At 38.2% G+C, this 6,174-nt stretch overlaps 2 long non-coding RNA genes across 2 annotated transcripts in view; both read right to left on the reverse strand.

Annotated features, from left to right (window-relative positions):
* Positions 1-965, reverse strand: part of LOC107834090 (uncharacterized) — an 8,872-nt gene extending 7,907 nt beyond the window's left edge. Inside the window, exon 1 of the long non-coding RNA XR_001659873.1 lies at positions 952-965. This is a non-coding gene — a long non-coding RNA (uncharacterized LOC107834090). The remainder of the gene's footprint in view (positions 1-951) is intronic.
* Positions 966-1,216: 251 nt separating this feature from the next.
* LOC107834092 (uncharacterized) lies at positions 1,217-2,634 on the reverse strand. The gene is made up of 2 exons (XR_001659876.1): positions 2,467-2,634; positions 1,217-1,462 (listed from the first exon to the last, which is right to left on the reverse strand). It is a non-coding gene; the product is annotated as an uncharacterized LOC107834092 (long non-coding RNA).
* Between the last annotated feature and the right edge of the window lie 3,540 nt (positions 2,635-6,174).

A 6,174-nucleotide genomic window follows, 5' to 3' on the forward strand; every position in this document is an offset into this window, starting at 1 on the left:
AACATAAAGAACAAATGTATCCAAATCAACTAATAAATGTTTTACTGAAACTAAAGTGTTGTATTTGAATGAAAAAATAAATTATGAAAACTAAATTGTGCATAAGAGTTACCGACTTCTGCCTTCAGAGTGTGGCCATGGATTTGGCCATCACATTCTCCAAATACACATTTCACTGTACAATGAAAGGTCTGATTGGAATGGCTCCCCATAGTTATCACCTTTGTTTCTTCACCTGTTCTTCTGCCTGTTTTTATCCATCAAATGAAATCAGCAAGCAGATGAAAAGTTGGAGAAAGAACAACTAAAACATGAAGGGGAAAGAGCTTTGAGTACCAGGGTTGGGAAAAGTGAGCTAAGAGATCTTTCATTAAAGTTTCATTTTCTCAGATGTGTATAATTTTTCTAGAAGGAATGAGTTGCCACAGAAGCAGTCAAATGTATTTGTATTTCTCTTGTTATGTACTGATTGCATGTTATCAAATTTCATAAATAAATGTAATTGTAAATAACCATTTCTTAGTACATTTGCTTTTATATAAACATGATAGCAAAGCTAAAGCAAAACTACATTAAGAGCAGTGCTCACAATAGTGCAACTTGAGATTTATTACCTCCGCTGTAAACAACCGTCCTCCACTGCAGACTTGTGTCCAGTTTTTCAATGGTAAATGATCAGGAACAGCATTACTACTATCCTGTACCAGGAGAGACATCTCTGGATAACTGCTTGTCTTGTTAAAACCTCTGCACTACACTTCTCACTCTTTCAAAAAATACATTTTTCAGCCTAATCTTAAACAATAGAGAACAAAAATCTCTCCACAACTTAAAAATGGGTTCATTCTCATATGTTACGCTCATCTTCTAAGGGTATTATTTCTTTATGCTCGTCTATTTTGGATATTATACGTGTAGCGGGGGCATTTGCAGCTGTATGGCTGTACGTACCTTGAGATTCTTCTTTAAGTAATAAAAAAGAGAAAATAGTTTTTGGATTTTTTTATTATCTAAACCTCCCTACTATTAAAATTGTGGAGAAAAAAAAGATCTTTTGTGCCAAGACATCTTGTACATATGTGGCGGGAGCAGTGTGATAAGAATTAGGAGTTTAAGTTTAAAAACACTATTTTAATAACATTGGTTGCAACAACTCCACTAAAAAGTTACCTTTAAGGCACACAGACCCGCTACAGATGAGGCTTGAGACAATCTCACAATGTAACAATTTTATTTATTCCACAATTGTTTGTTTAATCAAAAATACTTGTCTAAAACCACTCACACATTAAAAGTCAGTGCTAGCTCAACTCAGGGATGGGAGTGCAATTCGGGATAGTGTCCTAAAAGAAAAGAAACGCAGCAAACGAAACAAGGCAAAAACAAAAGAAAATTGTGCACCAAACCAGAAGGAGTACCACCACCCGGAAAGTCCACCACCAACACCACGAGCTGGCTGTTCCTGTCAAAATAAAGGAGAAACATTCAAATTACAGACAATACAATTATGCAGTTCAGCCCACAATCAATCAAGCAGCAATAGTCCAAATTAAGAGTCCGTCCGGGGAGAAATAGATCCGCTGTAGCATACTCCAGAGCGGCAGTAGAAAGATAGTCCGANTGCACCAGCTCTCTCCAAAGACGCGTCTTTGCCTTTTCTTTTATCTTTTTGTCTCAGGTAATGAATGTATGTTTCTGTTGTTCTGCAGTTTCTGGTGTAAGTTTATGCATTGTCTTATATTGGATTAAATTCTGTAATTCTGTGACGTCAACACGCATAGTTGTTTTCCTTGTGGCTACACGTGGCCTGCCGAGAGGACCTGGGATCTAAGGAAGAGAGAGAGAGAGCCAAACTTTTACCAAAGTTAACTATTTTAGAAATTCTTCCTTAACACAGGGTAACCAAAATGATCCAAAGCAAAGGCATATGACAAAAAAATTCCCATTACAACCAACTTTATAACTTGTTTTGCTTCCATCAACATTTTTTATGCACATTTTTAAGTATCTCATTAGTACGGAAGCGCATTGCTATCACGCAGGAAAAAAATTTTTCGAGCGCTATCACGTTATAACGTGATACGTATCTTGTTAAAACGTGATAGTTTCTTGTTAAAACGTGATACGTATCTNAGAAATAGATCCGCTGTAGCATACTCCAGAGCGGCAGTAGAAAGATAGTCCGAGCTGATCACCAATCAGCCCAAATCAGCCACACTGGACGAGTGGTAGGAGCCAGCTTTACGCCGACCAGGACGGCGGGCATGAAGCCAGCAAACAGGACGACAGGTAGGCAGTCGACAGATTATCCAGTTGACAGGTGGACCGCCAGTCGGGGACAACCAGAACAGCGGGCAAACAGCCGGCCAAGGACAAACAGCCAGCCAAGGACAAACAGCAGCGGCTATCAAAAATAAATGTTAGAAATGGAATCTAAAAGCATCCAAACTCCAGCACTTCACTTACCACTGAGCTCTTTATGTAGTGCCTCTAACAGGAAGGAGGAAACGTGGAGCTTGTACAGGCGGTCTGGATATACAACAAAAGCTGAGCTAAAGCTAAGCTAACAAATGTCAGGTGTGGGAAGATTCTTACCAGAAGGACGATTGATCGGCGGCGATCAGAGCGTTGTTAAGCTCATTAATTTGCAGCTGTTATACAGAAAATGTAAATAAATCATAAGTAATAAGCTTGCTTGAGAGAGGTGAAGCCTGCCTTACCTAGCGTGCAGCACCAACAAACGCCGAGGTCTGAACCGGAAGGAAAACAACGTCATGTCAACCAGATGAGGGAGGGCCCTTTATATACAGGCAGCCAGCCCCACAACCAATTAAATTCAGGCACTTGTGTGGTGCGTTCAAAGGCCACAGGGCATACTGCCACACATAGCACACATCTGTGTGAGTCTGTGGGGGTGGGCACACCAAAGCCTAAAGGTTATTGGTCAGTTTAGTTTATCTGGCGGCTTGGCGCTTATTCTATAAGATAAAAATGAATGAGTGGAGTTTGATCCCTCCTGTAGTTCTAAGAGCGGTCATGTGGATCCCACCTGAGCGTTTTACTATGTACGTGATTCTTTGAGCTTTTTTGTGGATTTGCGAAATGAAGAGTAGACATTTCATTCGGTTGGCCAACTGTGACATCTGCTGCACTCTTCCTGAGCGTTGCGTTAAGACTGCAGGTTAAATGGTTAAATAGTTAAATCTAGTCAAAACATTTGCCAAAAGATTAGAAATTAAGCAAGCATTGTTCCTTCACCTTCTCTTCTGGAAGTCTCAGACACCACCTGAACCTGGGAATCTCCACCCTCCTCCTGTGGATAACACAGGTAGGCTTTGCTTTCATGTCTTTATTATTTAGCATATTTAAAAAAAAAAAATATTTAAGTTTGTGCTGGTTTTGTGCGACAGGCATATGATGCGCGTTGGAGATGTGGCTGTGCTCTTACGGTTCTGGATCAATGATAGCTTTGTGCTATCATTGCTCCAGTATGCTTATATAAGTATATAAGCACTTATATGCTTTATATAAGCATATAAGTGCTTATATAAAGCACTTATATGCTTTATATAAGTGTCCTACACATCAGGCGCCCCTGATGTGTAGGACACTCAAAGTGGAGGGGTGGGGGGTGCTGGGTTAAATGTAAGAATAAAGATATTAATCTGAAAGCTAATTAGTTAATCAATCGTGTGGGAAAACGGGAAGGAGGCTTAATGACAGGGCACCACCCTGAATGTGTGTGTTTGGCTCCCATAGGAGCAAATAGTTTAGAAAGATCTAATTATGCAGGCTGCAGCTAAATCAATGGCTCTGGAAAATTCCACCTCCCAGAATTCACTAAGCTGAAAGTTCTTTAATGGGAAATTCTATTAGTTTAGTCACAGTTTGGATCAGTAGTTTACATACTTTCATACGAATGAAAGTCGAAATGTATTCACAGAATTAGGCCTCATAGTCTGTCTCAGACATGACATTCCAGCCATTTAATATCTTACTTCGAAGACACTTTGACATTTTATGAGCATTATTGTATGAGCAACTTATCTTGTTTTACTGTTTTGTTTCCACCAGGGGCATATTTTATTTTGTGTACATAATATGTTGGAAGGGGCATGGTGTTACTTAAGGTTAAGTGTGATTCTGTTTAGTAGTTGCTAAGGGGAGCAAGTTTTCTACTGTGGTTGGCTTTGAGTTATGGTTGATTTATTTGGTTCTAAATGGAAATGGCAAGACGACAAACTTTGTGAAGGAAATTAATGACTTGATAATTACAAGTCAAAATGAAAATCAGCATAGCAATTTTTGCTTGAGCGCGCATAAAACCAAAACCTACCAGGAACAACAGCAACCTAAATATATAAGATTTTATCCGCTACATTTATACTAGAGTTTCTAGACTTTTGTCTTCCATATGTCCTTTGAACTTCTGTCTGCAGTTCTGTTCTGAACTGAAGGTTTGGAGTTTTGTGTCATGTCAGAACTTATTTGGCAAATGTGTTTCCATCTCCATCTCATTAACTCTTACAGAAAATCCAAAAACAAAATCAAGTGAACAAAAAAAACTTTTTTGCAAAATTGAGGATATTATTTCAAATTTAGCCATTTTTCCATCAATTTTTTCTAATGCAATACTTCAAAATTCTAATAAAAGTGTTGAGACATGACTACTGTTGAAGAAAGCCCAGTAGGCATGTGTTGTCCTTAAGACATTTCTATAAATAAGTAAGTTCATAAGGTTAAATAAATAATTCTAAAAATATTTTGGTGTAATTAAAAATGATTGCAAGATGTTTAGACAAACAATTCATGCTTTATATAAGTTTGTATAAAAAAAATATATATTATCGGTAAATTCTACTTCCGGTTACGTACTTCCGGTTCCGGTTAGGTACTTCCGGTATTCCGTTTTTGCTTCGAAAAAAGGTTCACATGCAAGAGGCAGCATGGAAATGTTATCAGATGCCATCCACTCTGAATTGTCATGCAGGAACACCGTAAGGTACATCATATGGCAGATTATACTGTTTAGTTGGATATTATTGTTGATTTTCCTGTAATGTTATTTTAGCAAACTTGAACCACTTAATTTGGATATATATATCTCTACATGTTGAGAAAGAGCATATTTTTTGTCATTTCAGTTTTCACCACATGTTCATGAAGACAATTAAACAAGCTGCAACTAAACTCCAGGGTCTTCATTTGTGGTTTAACTCGGTGTCACCAACAGGTGTGTTTTTGATGAGGGACTAACATTATAATATAATGGAAAGCTTAAAAAGTTGATTTTACATGATACTGCAGCTGTAAGCCTGGTTCTGTTTTGGGGTTGTGATCAGTCTTAACTTAAAATTCTTAGCAGCAAATGTTTCGCCTGATGGGATTTAAAAGCAGCTTGCTGTTAAATTGCTAGCATGTTTCTTTTTTTTTTTTTTTTGCTTGTTTTTAAGTTTTCTGTGTGAAGCATTGATTGATGAGGATTGTTGTGTATTCACCACCTGACTAAATGTGCTTCCCCAAACCTGCTGGGCTGCATCGGAGCAGGACAAGTGTTTCATGTTTTTCAGTTTATTTTTAGTTTATTGTGACAAAGAGCTGGGACATTTTTTTCCTTTTTGTCTGAGCACCACCCATAGAGGAAGACACAAAGCACCGTCCTTCGGCGTCTCTAGGCTGTCAGAAACATTGTGATTTCCACTGATAAATATGATGTGAAGCAGGGTCTTCTCACTGTTCTTGGCATGACTTTAGGAAGGACGCTGCTGCATTGTTCTGACTCGCTCTATGGCTCTGGTTCCAATAACTGCTGCTTTCACTGTTACTAGTCATTGCATTGCAGATTTGGTCTTCTATCTCCTGCCCCACTTACATTTTTTCTGTTATTTTCATTTACATGTTTCAGGTCAAACAGAATTGACAATGAAAGATAAAAAGGAGTTTTCAGATGAGGAATTAATTTAGCAGGTGTTGAGAAAAAATGATTATTTTTAGTGTTTAATACAGATTAATCTTTTTGGACAAATCTTTAAACTTTGAACAGGTTTCTGTTGGTGATTCAAAATGAAACTATGGCTGGGTAAGTATTCAAAAGTACCAAGGAAAATGGGGTGATCTGTAGAGCTTCTCCCTGGACCCCTGTGGTCGTAACACATAGGACAGGAGGCCATAGAT

This window comes from Poecilia formosa, unplaced genomic scaffold (genome assembly GCF_000485575.1).
Source record: "Poecilia formosa unplaced genomic scaffold, Poecilia_formosa-5.1.2 Scaffold517, whole genome shotgun sequence".
In the NCBI taxonomy this organism is placed as follows: domain Eukaryota; kingdom Metazoa; phylum Chordata; class Actinopteri; order Cyprinodontiformes; family Poeciliidae; genus Poecilia; species Poecilia formosa.